The sequence below is a fragment of the Etheostoma cragini genome, chromosome 13 (assembly GCF_013103735.1).
Source record: "Etheostoma cragini isolate CJK2018 chromosome 13, CSU_Ecrag_1.0, whole genome shotgun sequence".
NCBI classification, from domain to species: Eukaryota; Metazoa; Chordata; class Actinopteri; order Perciformes; family Percidae; genus Etheostoma; species Etheostoma cragini.
This window is the reverse complement of record NC_048419.1, coordinates 17,955,764-17,969,697: the sequence shown is the minus strand read 5'-3', so window position 1 is coordinate 17,969,697 and position 13,934 is coordinate 17,955,764.

The following is a 13,934-nucleotide window of genomic DNA, read 5'->3' as shown; positions in this document are numbered from 1 at the left end:
CTTAAAATTTTGCTGACCCAGAGAGGATTACCTTATCCAGAGCTCACATCTAACAGTACTTTCTTACACAGAAAGCTTTCTTTAGGTGTTCCAGTAGGAAAATCCCTGCAGTTCCGTGTCTGTTCACAAAATGACGGCAAGAGAACTTGCTTTTATTCCAATCTGTCTATTAGACAGGCTTCGAACGATTGACCGAACCGTTAGGACCAAGGATCTGTGTTGTTGAGTCACAGAATGTGCTACAACTGACGGGAGCAAACTTTTTACAACTTTAACTGTCAGAAGGGCACACATAACCCTTCCTTTTACACATACACCTTCATCTATCCAGTCCACACTGCCAAAAAACAGATTTAATGCTTTTGAGATAAAGCTCTTTTTCCCCACCAAGTCTGTAATTCTTCCTTTCTAGTTCTCTCTTCTCTTCTTCTTTAGCTTTTCAACCTCTAGGGTTTTTGTGTTAAAAAAGGTGTTGAAAGCTCAAGGGCAGAAAGGTGAATTGATGCCACTCTTGGTAAATTGCCTGTGAAGAACAATCAGAGCAAGAGCTGGATGGAGGAAGAGAGAGAACATGAGGGATACAGTGGAAGTAAACATAAAAGGGAGGACATAATAAAAAGGTAAGGACAAAAGACAGGGTGCAGTGAGGGAAACAAATAGATACTAACAGAGACAAACAGAACAAAAGAGAGAAAAGGAGAACACAGTGAAGCAGGTAGAGAATAAGTGACTAGAAGTATAGGAGTAATAGTGGGAGAGGTGAGAGTGAAGAGGAGAAGAGAGGAAAGAAAGCTGTAGCTGCCAGTCAAATCACTCCTTTGGTTATTGCTGCCTTTAAGGCCAAGACATAAAATGGTGTGAATCAGGAAGAAAACAGGGAATTGAAGGCTCCAGGGACGTAGCAGAGAGAAATGGAAAATTGCAGCGTGAAACTCTCAGAAAGTTTGAACCTGATACTGTCTGACTCAGAGAACCTGACAAATACAACTTTAAAACGTAATAGGACACTGAAATATTCACGAACCATGGTTTGCCCACAGCATGAAATAAGTATGAGACTGATGCATTTGGGTATTCTGTGCTGAAATGCTACCCTAAACACAGAAAATCTTCTGGGATTTCATATGTCCTCTGCACTTCACCTGCAGTTCCCTTATGTAATGCAGTGTATCACTTATTTGTAGTTTTGAGGGTCCAATTCCGAGGGGGCTGGGAACAGCGGTAGCAAAGCTATGTGGTTCACACACTGAATCTCGGGATATAGGCCACGCCCAATTCTGCTTAGAATATTATACGTGAAAAATCTTGATTTATCAAAAAACAACTTTTTCGAAATCCTTCTATAAGGTGCGATTGATCTGCACGAAACTTGGCACATAGCATCTCTAGACCAACTTATCAAAAAGTTATTAAAACATTTTCTATAGGATAAGAATTGCGCATATTACGCACAGACAAATTTATGTAGCTAACTATGAAAACACCAACTTTTCCATATCTCGACCAAAACAAAGGCTATTAAGGCAGAACTTTAGATTCTTGTTTGCCTTGACCTTCTGAAGGTCCCCCGCCACATTTTACAAAAGTTAGCCACAAGGGGGCACTACAAGAACAAAAATGTTATCTCATGAACAGCTCATCCGATTTTGACGAATTTTGGAGGGTATCATGTAGGCCCACTCCTGAAGCCGCCCCCTACAGTGGGGTACTGATTGGTCAAAGTTAGCGTGGCCTATAGGACTCATGTTTGGATTCACCGCTTATACTAATGTGAGCAACCTTAAATTTACGGGGTAAACGTACCAAAAAGCAGACATGGACCACTAGGTGGCGCTACATTATACTGCACTTGGCTTTCCCCAGCTCTGGGATTTATCACTATGTCACGCTATAAAAAGCGGATAAATTGAAAACAAGTACATTTTTTACCTGAACATAGTTCCCCTCAAAAGGTGAAGAAGGGCTTTATGTCCTGAGGAAAACTAGTGCTTCGGATTAGGACATGCAAGCCTTGTTCAACTTGCACTAAAAAGAAAAAGTGCTGCTTTTTATTTAAGATTCTTTTGGGGCATTTTTAGGTCTTTGTTTGAGAGGTTAAGGAAAGGGTAGACAGAGGGGAAACAACACGCAGCAAAGTGTCACAGGTCAGAATCAACCCCACAACCGCTGGGTTAAGATCTAAGCCCTAGTACATGAGTGTGCATGCTCAATCAGGAAAGTCCTGCCTTTTTCGCAGTAAAAACTAATGTCTATTATTGATACAGAAGAAGAGATCCTGGCAACAGACCTTTACCTTACCTAACCTAACCTCATCCAGCATGGAAACAGACAGACAAAGCAAACAAACTTGTGATGGAAACAGATCTTATACTCCTTTTCCACTGGTCAAAAAAAACTTTCTTACATCCACACCATCTAGCTTTTGTATGCAGAGTGAAAGTGAAATAATCGTCATTCACTCCCAGGACAAATGGCTTTGCAGTAGTCAAGATGGAAAAAAAGGAGTATAAAGGCAATTTTCAGTGGGTTTAAAAAAAAAGACAACTGCATACACTAGGGAATGCAACAATACCACTTTTTTAAGATCAAGTGTAAGTACAATTACTTACATTTGGTTACTTCCCGTTACAGAGTGCCGATACAAGTACTTAATAATCCCTCTGAGGTTCAAGAGTGTTTTTAGACACACTGATGATTTTGGCCTTCTCTAATATTGTTTTCATTTACAACAAAGCTGTACTTTCAAAGTATCATGCCTTTGTCAATTCTTAGCTCAGTGCATGGGCCTGGACATATCCCCATATAATTCCTAATATCAAAAGACTGAGTGAAGTTTAGAAAGAATGAAGATTGCAAAGTCCGATGACGTCATCCACGTGCATATTGAGTACCCATGTGGATTTAACGATCCAGCGGAGAGTACGGTTCGTTTTCACCAGCATCTAAGTTCACAGGAGGTGGTATCGGGTGTGGTAGTATACTGCCATCTGCATTGGAGCATCCCTAATATACACGTTAATATATGTGGATAAAGAGCATAACAACCCATAGACAGACAGACACAGCATTGGAGTAGAAGTGGCACTGACCATACTACCATTTAAAGTCGATGTTGTTCAGCTGACGAGCTAATTGGCTATCTAGCATGCTAACAGGCCAGCAAATCCCCAGTGGATGTTTGTCTGGTTACTGTGCGACAAGTGAAGTATCAGAGGTAGAAATATCCACTTATTTTAAATATCTAGAATAAACCCTACAGAAACAGTACCATAGGAAAGGCATCGCTAAGACAGAAATCTAGGTTTCTTACACCAGTTCATTTAATGTGATATCTCTGTTTCTGCAGGTTCATCTCGCATGTAACAAGATTTACAGTTTATAGAACGACCAAAGCCGATATGAAGGATGGTGAGAGATAACCGAGGCGTGGAACAAGCTGTTCTGCACGGCAGAGAGACAAGGGAACACCGATACAATCTTCTCTTGTCTTCTCCATATATCTACTGCACCTGCTTTCGTTCCGATGTGCTAAATTTGTATCTCCCCAAAATCATGTCTGCAGGATTTATTCTTGGAACGGATTGAATTTAACTTAATTAAGAAGTAGTCGTGTGCTATGCTCTCGACTTTTAGACTGGCTTCTTTATTTGACTTTTAGAAATCTTGCATGTTCAAACAGAACAACAACCACAACCCCAATCCCACATCCTAATGCTAATCCAAAACTAATTTAAAGATTGTTAGGGTTGCATAGGTGCTCACTTTGAATACCTTTAACAATAACTTGTGCAAATGCCATGTAACATTGTTGTTCCATATTTAAAATGTATAATTTAAACATTTCTTACATGGGATAATATTTAGTATTGGTGGAACGGTACACAGAAGTCCCGGTTCGGTGTATCCCTCAATTCAAGGGAACCGCACCTGACCGCTGCTGTTAATAACTGAACTGTAAAAAAGGAAAAGCAGCGCACACGTCCACACAAGGATGTACTTTCATACACTAATGTGCACACACAGCGATTTTCTCACAACCCAATGCTGAGACATGCACGCAAGTCCACCTGATGGATCAGTGAGTTTTGAAGGAGAGTCTGGTCATGCTGAATGGAAGGGGGTCGGCACAGATTAAGGAATAAGTTGGCATCTCACTGTGGGTGGCTCAGAAGCAGCCTCCAGTTATTTTATTAGCCAGACAGAAACACTCCAGGGAGCTTTCCAATACCACTGGTGATTAACACATATTCACACACACACACACACACACACACACACACACACACACACACACACACACACACACAAAGAGACAAGATTAGTCATTATTTCACTTCAGCGAGGCTGGCAAAATTTTAAGAGTTGTTATGGTTATGTTGACAAGTTTTGTTGTGTACTCATTTACTTTCTGTGTGTGTGTGTTGCTACTTATTATAATATTAATAAAGTATGTATTCTAGTAGAACAGAAACTATTTCTTAAAAAGGATACTGGTCCTCTTGTTAAAAATCAAATGTAAAAAATGAAAAAGTAGTTGAAATATTTTTTAAATAATTAAATAAGGAAAATAATCATTAGTTGCCGACTTACTTCATTAAACGTAGTCATGTTATTGAACGCAAAACAACCCATACACACAGTTTATGCCACTTATGTGTCTCCATCCCTTGAGGGAAGGTCTTCCCTAGGAGATAATCACAGTGTGCACAAATTCACTTTATCTACCTAAAAGAGGAACTTGGTGGCTTAAACAAGCAGCACCAGGAAAAATAACAACGTTTAGATAAACTCATGCACGCCTCAACCCTGAGACTGAAAAATAGCATTGTATCTCTTACAAAAAAATGGGGATCCACTTAATGCACAAACACAAAATGAGAAAGGCACTTTGAAAGGAGGACTATGTTGAATGATCTCTTGTGCCGAAATAGGCTTTATCAACTTCTACTACTTTTAACATTACTTTTTAATGGTCCACATTAATCTTTCAAGGTAACCTAAGCGGATCCAACAGGAGTTATCATAAGCCCAGAGATTTCAAAAGTACTTCTTGTGAGCAGAGTGACTTATCTGATGCGAGAGGCTGGGAGACGTGTCAAATGTGGTGAGACGCACCAGCCTTCCCTTTGCACCTCTTATCCTCACATGCAGACTCTTTCCAAAAGAATCTCGTAACCCATCCAGATTTATCTCAGTTCTATTTTCTTCTGTGTTTTCTGCCTGGCTGTGACCCAGTTACAAAGGTTGTCTTAGTGAAAAGATCCTCTTCCCTGCTCAACTCTGTCTGTCCTACATATTGGCCAATCTCAAAACATTTCAACCACAATATCTGATGCTACAGTGGAAAATATGTAGCTAATTGATAGACTATAGTCAGATATTTTTTTTAGTTTTTTTTACTTGTCATTACTGGATGGTTCCATCTGTATCTCACTCAAGTACAATAAGACCACCAGAACCCAGCAATGGGACCCAGCAATGGGACCCTCAAATGAATTTCTCATGCATGAGTCTTATTCAATTTCAATTCCATTAAATATTGATAACTCACTAAAGGCTTATGGTTTTCAATCACTTATTGAATAATGTGAATGAGCTCAATTTCTTCCAATTGTTCATGCATGACAGGTTCAATACAATCAATAACTCATTCTCCTGAAATCGTTAACAGACTTTCCACTCTTGAAAATGACCTTTGAAACATCTCTACATTGCAGATTTGATGGTTTTCATCATCCGGCTTTTTTCTGATGCCATGCTGGAAGTAAGGCGGGTCACGTTCTGTTAGTGTTGTCAACCTCACAATGGAAGAGAATGAATTTGTTTGTTTGTTTGTTTTTTCTTCAAATAAGAGTGAATACGTTGTCAACCAGGGACCCCTTAAACAGGCAGATATTTTATTTTCAATTGTCTGTTTTAGAAGTCTGTTTGTCATTTGCTGCACGTGCATTTTTTTGTGTGTGTTTTATGTATATAAGAGCATCAGGAAACATGGATAAATGTCATTTTTTGCAAGGACGGAGATTCTAACTTTCTTTTGTGGTGAATGAATAACAGACGAAAAAAGAAAACACACTGGGAAAGCCACCAGACCACAACTATATATAAAAAAAAACTATATGGTTTGAGACATAAGAACTGCAGAGGCAGGACGGGTGTAAAGTGTCAAAGTGGCAGAGGAGGCCCAAGTGCAATGTCTAAATATGCTACAGTGGAAGGCCTTGCGACGCAAAGCCTTCCATGATAAACGTCCAGAAAGCCGTGTCCAAGTACACCTCCTTCCAGGGGAATTAAGGAGGGAAGAGGCGTCTAAGAATAATTCTGGCAGGTTCTGAATTATTGTCTTTTCCCAGCTGGCTCCCTTTGTTTTCCTCTCTTCTCTCCCTGTGGCTCTGAATACAGCCAAATCCCCCTTGCTTTGCCTGGCTGGCTGGAATATTTCGACCATGTAGAAAAGCCCTGCAGAGGTTTAACGGATGGTTTTGACTGACTCAGGGAAACTAATATTAAGGCTAGTGCCAGGCATGCAAGATGTGAGAATAAGAAAAGACGGCACAAGATAAACATCTGCTTAGCACCTGCTGGTTTCTGTTCCACTTTATTACATGACGGGACGCTGTATACTATTATTCTGAATTGCAGTTTACAGTCAGACAAACCAGCAGAGAAAAAGAGCGGGATGTTTAAGTACTGCATCTCCAATAAGGATATTTAATTTCCAGCAATGTTTTGAAGCTTCAGCAGCGCTTCCATCGGTTGCCACAAGAGGAAACAAACCTGAATCGTATCTCACAATTAAAATCTTTACAAAAAGTCCATTGATTTTACTGTACCTGAGAGAAAAATTATTTCATCTAACCTCAGGCTCTAAGTATCTGCTTTACAGGAGGCACTCTCAAAGATAAACTTTAATTTGCACTCTACACAGGCACTGTAGATACATCAGGAAAAGCTCCTTTAATATGTTATTCCTACTCTGTTGCAAATGATACAGATATTTCATATTCCAACAGCCTTGGAGGTGAATTGAAATTTAGAGGGAGGCTGTGGGGTTTTTAGGCTATGATTGTGTTTTTAGGTCTGTGCATGTATCCGTGTCTGTGTGATTGTGTGCATCCCTGCTTGTGTGCAAATACAAGAATGTGCACGTTGTCAGTGAGCACCGACTAAGCTCACCTGCTCCTTATTCATGCATTCTCTCCTTTTGATATGCAGCACAGCGTCTCGACATGAAAAGAGCTACTCTAATTGGAGACCACTTTCTATGTAGGTTCCGTTTCACATTGCCACATCGGGAATTCACAGAAAATAATAATAGCACTGAACGGTAAAGGGAGAAGGGCGTGTGTGTTTGTGTGCATACTACAGAGTGGGTGAAAGGAAATGAGGATGGAGGGAGGCAGAGAGAGAAACCGAGACAGAAGACGTGATTATGGCTAAACTGTCGGCTTCCATTTTCCATCTGAATGATTAGATTATCTAGAGATAATCCATCCTAGATCTGCTTATTCTCCATTCCAGCTCTGCTTATTCTCCATTCCAGCTCTGAAAATTTCACACCAAAAGAAACCATGTCTGTCACTGCATCTCAATCAGGACATTGTCTTTCTTTTGAAGGGTGAGCATGCTCAGCCTTCATTCGATAAAAACCAAGCAGCTTGACCTCTACTTGAGGACATTGATTGTACAACTCATTTGTTTGCACATACTGTATTCTCTCTTCCGTCCTCTCTGCAAAAAAACATACCAACACCCTTCCCCTCCATCTTACACACCTTTGGGAAGTTGGCTGTCATTGTGATTGCTTGGAGCTGTGGTCATACTTACGGTGCCCCCAAGGTGACATGGAGAAGAAAAAATTTTAAATTAAAATTGAAAAATCATGTACTGGGGACAAAACTTTTGCGAGATCTTGAGTTTTATTTGCAAGATCTTGACTTTGACATGAAGAAAAAAAAAGAAAAAAACTAAATTAATAGTACATTTACTGGAATAATCACAAATGCGGGATCTTGACTTTGTTTTTTCAAGTTTTATTTGCGAGATCTTGACTTTGACATGAAGAAAAAAAATAGAAAAAAGTAAATTAAAAAACATGTACTGGAACAAATATCTTGTGCGAGATCTTGACTTTGTTTTGCAAGATAGTTTTATTTGCAAGTCTTAACAATGAGGCTAACCTAGCTTGCTAGCTAGCACAAAGCGCGCTAGCTAATATGTATGTGTTGTCATAGCAACATGCTGATTCATTGAATTAAATATTCACTAACGATAGACTTGTGTTTTTTTTGTTCTGATCGTTTAAATGCATATCCAAATAAAGAAAAGGTATTTAGACAACTAAGGAGTTGTAATCATGTTGTGTTACTAGCTAGATACTAGCATGCTAGCTGTAAGCTAGTATCTAGCTAGCTGGTAGCTAGATATGATTACGTCTCCATGGTTGTCTAAATAAAATGTTTATTTTAATAAGCATTGCCAATTAATACATGCCAAAGTCAAGTTTTATAATGGACATTGTTGTAGACTGTTGAAGTCAGTGACTGCAGGCTAACCTTAGTAGCTAGCTAGTATCTAGCTAGTAAAAAAACATAATTACATCTCCTTGGTTGTCTAAATACCTTTGTTTATTTGGATATGCATGTAAACAATCAGGAACAATGAAAACACAATGTCTGCCATTAGTGAATAGTTTATACAATGAAATGGCGAGTTCATAAATTTGCCACATAGCTAGCTAGCTATACCATGATGTATTAAGAGAATGAACTAGCTATACGTGTACCACGGTAGCTAGTATCTCGCAAAACAAAGTCAAGATCTCACAAAAGTGTATGTTTCCGGTATGTTAGAAAAAAAAAAAATCAAAGTCAAGATCTCACAAATAAAACTCATGATCTTGGAAAACAAAGTCAAGATCTAGCAAAAGTCTTTGTCCCCAGTTGTTTTTTTTCCCTCCATGTAACCTTACATACATACTGAGGTTCTGAATGGGGATTTGGCTCAAGGGCCAGCTGAGGTAACAGATTGGTCTCTGCAGCTTAGCATTGGGCCAGGTGCTTGGTCAGATACTGGAAAAGATTTTAATGTGGTTTGCATGCATGACAACAGCAACCCAGTAGATGAGTTTGGCTGGCGTGTAGAAGAGGGCAGAAAAGAGTAAAGGGTTTGAGAGGGGCAAGTATGAATAGTTGGTAGGAAGCATACAAAAGAGAAGAGCAAATTTGCAAATGACTGGAGAGAAATAAGAAAAGAACAAGATAATGGCATGGTTTGAAATGAAACTGAGAGACGGGGAAGAGGGGTGAAATAGGGAGAGGGCCTCAAAGAAAGAAAGTGTAATAAGGCATAGAAGAAAAGGAGAAGAATGTGAAGAAGGCAGAGGAAAACGAAGAAAGAATGAGAGGAGAAAGAGTGAAGGAGCTTTTGGTTTAAAAAAATGAAACACAATGAAAGAATTTCACCAGAGGCATGGATTGTCTATCCAGAACATTTCCTTCTCAGCACCATCAAAGAAAGCAAAACTTGCAGATGCTGCACTTTTTCATCTCTCCATTCTCTAACTCTTTATCTCCACTTGGGTTTTGTTTCTCTCCAAAAGATCTCTAAAATGACTGACATTCAAGGGTGACCTCATTGTAGTTTTCTCATTCTGTTGTTTCTCTTTCCATAAAGCAAACGTTTGCTGTCTCACGCCAGCAATATCCAACAAGCTCTGTTGTGAAATTACACTGATCGGGGACGAAGATTAATCTCCTTATCTCTTTTAACGAAGTCAGGCCTAAGGGTGTGCATATTATTAGCTTTTAGACCTCTATTGTTTAATATCGCTCTGCCAAATATGACTTTTCACGACAGACAAAGACTGTGATATATCTTTGGTTCCAGCACTGCAAATTATTTGGTTCTTACCAAGACAAGATAAAAAGAAACATAGATTTAGAAGTGTTAGATAATTTATCTTGTTTTAATAGTGAATTTCTTATTTTAAGTGTTAATTTTACACTATAAGCTTAAATCAAGCACTCTTGTCAAGTGAAATTATCTTGCTGCATGGACAGATAATTTCACTTGTTTTGAGTAGCTTTTCCCTCAGATTCAGTGTTTTTATCTTTTTTTTAGACACTCCTTTTTTGAAGTGAGGTGAAAAAGAGATGTTGTTCCTTTCTATGAAAGCCTATCAATCATACATGAACAATTAGGCAGCACAAAAGAAGCCGGTTTTGAGATTATTAGATAAGTAGTTTCTTTTCTATTGCAATCTTTTGATATGGGAGTTTCTTGCTTGGGTTATAGCCAAATCCACCACCAGTGACAAAAACAGCGGTCATCCTGGGTAAAAGTGGCTGGCTGACTTCCTCCTTTGCACCCGTCATATTTACAAAAGACAACTAGAGGTTGCCTCAACAAAAAACGCAAATAATAGGTCATAATAAACTGTGACAAATACAGCAGTTTTTTGGGGCAGGATGGTCTGTCAAAATAATATTACAAAATACCCACATATTAAGGCAAACGTTGTACAAAAGGAATTTTTACTCATGACAACAAAACTGTAAACCTCCCCTCCCCATCCACGCAGTTGCTAGTAGAAAAGGACTCTTCACAAGAGGTAATATCTTCACCCCAGTTTCTGCATGGGAATGTCTATACTTGGAATTTAGCAGGTTAAAGATCTGAAACTTGGGATGCAGATAGCATGCTAATCCCTACGATCCAATCTCTTTGCAACGTTTACCACTTTATACTGTGACATGCAGTTCTACCATCAAGTTCATATAGCCCCGAGACTTGCCAATAAGCTTGATATGCTGTCTATCATAAAAAGGCATCGAGTCTGCAGCTGAGAAGAGAAACTTGAGAAATGCGGTTGTAGAAGAAGCAGAGGGTGAAACCAAGCAATCTGCAATAAAAACAGGAATGTAAATGTTGACGGGTGTTTTAAATTTCAGTGGAGCTGCATCTATAAAACCAATGTTTGGGGGGTGGAGCTAAATATATATAAATGATGCATGGTTCTTCTGCACTGCTAGCAAAGCATGGACAAGTTTGTGAAAAGACTGCCAGGACAATAAAGCTACACCAAACATTACAGCTAAAACAAAAGCAAAAAAATAGATAGCGGTGACCACAATTTAATCTAAGGAGCCGGCCGCCAACCTTCCAGTCAAATCATACTGTGTCCGGCTGACAATCCCTTAGCGGAAAAACACATGATTGCACTCTCTCGCTCTGAGAAACAGCTGATCTTAATTTAATTCAAAGGGATAGGGCTGGGCGTTATTGGTATCAAAGCATTTAGTCAAAAATATCACAAAATGGGTGCCTGGGTAGCTCAGTTGGTGTGGAGGTTTGCTCCTCGGGCAGCGGCCGCCGGTTTCACTCTGATCTTTGGCCCTTTGCTGTATGTCATTCCCCCTCTCTCCCCTATCATGTCTTCAGCTGTCCTGCAAAGACAGCGGCCTAAAATGCCCCGAAATAATCTTAAAATAGCACTACATTTTTGACCAAACACCTTGATACTGTTATCGCCCAAATACTGTAGGGTTGTACTGTGCTGTAGGTACAGGTACTATTGGTGCTTTCACAAAATATCTAGTCAAATAGATTAACAAACATATTTGTATATTTCAAATGGGGGGGGGGGGGGGGGGGGGGGGGGGGGGGGGGGGGCTGCAGAAACTTGGTTTGGTAACCACTGTATAAAACACACCAACTTATACAGAAATTGTCTAAAAACTAGAGAACAGACTATTCAAAGAGGTGATTTGGGTCTCAGGAGTACAGCACAGATGTGCATCATGTGGAGCTATTCATCTGGTACACTGTGAGAAATGTAAACTATTCAAATGGTAGAGGTTCTCCTGCACAGGCAATAGAAAATAAATCATCACCAAGGCAACACAATGCAATACCACAAAGACTTAATCCAATGACTCTATACAGCGTTTACGCATAATTGTATTTCCTATCGAGATTAATGGAACCACGATCACATTTTTGTATCCGAGAGTCTGGTTCTATTTCCAAGTTTGACGTCTTCCAGGTAATATTGTGGGTTTTGTTTTTTTCTTTCAATCACTCTTCTCATAATGTTTTTTTAGTGCCACTGTAGTTTCATATGCAGGAGATCTAGAGGCTCACAGATAGCAAACAATGTCTCTGTCCAAAAGAAGGGGTTCCTTCATCACTCATAAAAAACTTCAAAACTCAGAGACACCTGCAAACATTAGCTCTTCAAAAACTTCCCCGCAATGACTGCTCAGAGAATATAAGCCATCCTTCCATCACATCCTCACATCTTCCTTTTCCAATTCAAACACACATTCCTACTATGATCAAGAATAACTGTCTGGTATAGCAACTAGCTTGGAAGAAAGTAATGGTCCAATATGCATAAATGTATTGTGGAAACGGGAAACCTCCAGTGGACACAGAATGGACCTTTCAGAGAAGTAGGACACATATTGTGTTTAAGAGGTAAATATTAAAAATTAACTAAATTAACGCTTTCTCAGGGAGCCCAGTGGTGTGTGTGTATATATATTTATATATAAAAAACACACAGGCTTTTTTATTACTTTTTTCCATATGCCCTTTTAATTAACCTAAACTGGTGCAGTGTTAGAGGTTAAAATCACACTGATGTGAATTCAGAGAAAACCGTGGGACCATTAAAAAAAAGAACAACAATCCCAGCCCTCAATTTCCACTGAGCCCTGAAATAAAACTTGATTTGTTCACCTAAATCATGTTGGCCTCTTACAAGAGACTTTTCCCTACTGACAGAGGAGAAAGCATGTTCGCAATAATGGGCGAAGAAAATAAATTGACATTTAAATAATCCTAATCGCTTTCTCAAGGAGCCCAGTGGTGAGCATCTCAGGGGCAAGGCGGCATGAAGATAACACGGCCTGTCAACACTGTTAAAAGTGTGTGTGTGTGTGTGTGTGTGTGTGGTGGGGGGGGGGGTATTTTTACTGTATCTCCCATCAAATTTGTGCCATCTGAAACCCCAATGAGCCTCTTGACCTGATGCAAATGAAATGAATGAATGATTTGAGGACACAGGCATGAGAGGTAGAAAAGAATGAAAAGCATGAGAGGTGGGAAATAAATATCCAAAGAAAAAAAAGGAAGAAACAAAAGATTAACTAGGTTATGAGAATATTGTGTGTGCCACAAACAGGGTGAAATGTTTGTCAAGATTTGTGTTCCTTTGAAAATCTTTTTTGGGATCATGATATTGCAGCATTAAATGAATTTCAGTGTAATCAAAGTAATCGTGTGCCCGCTGCTTCAAAGAATACATGCATTTAACCGTAGACCCACCAAATTGTCTCCATTAGACCATAATTACTTCTGCCATTCAAAAAGCAAAAAAGAACACACAAGCAGGTTTATATGCTGTCAAACTTTAGCCACCAGGAGAGCAGACTAGACAGTCTGACAAAAGTAGCAGCTGTTCTGACATATATATTCATTTATATCCACACTGTTCTCCCCCATCACTCAGGGCCAAAACGGGCCTCTACGACTTCAGATTAGCTAACACAAATTAAATTCTAAAAGTCTGCTGTCCTAGCCAAATGTTTAAGGTTAGGCAGCTTCAGGAAACCCCATAATGGAGACTGGCTGAAAGTTTATTCTTTAAGGAGTTTTAAGGTTGATGGTTGGTACTGTGGAATAACTGGGGTGTCCCAGTGGTAGTTTGTTAAATCAAAGAATCAGCTAGCTCGCTTTCATTAAGGCTGCAATGAACCATTATTTTTATTATGAATTAATCTGCAACTAATTTTCAATGAATTGTTTCATCCATAAATGCCCATTATCATTTACTAATTTCTTGATTATTCCACAACAAACACACACTTATGTGTCATTTTTAAAGCGGAGACAAATAACCTATTTTGTCATTCAGGTAAGAGGACTTG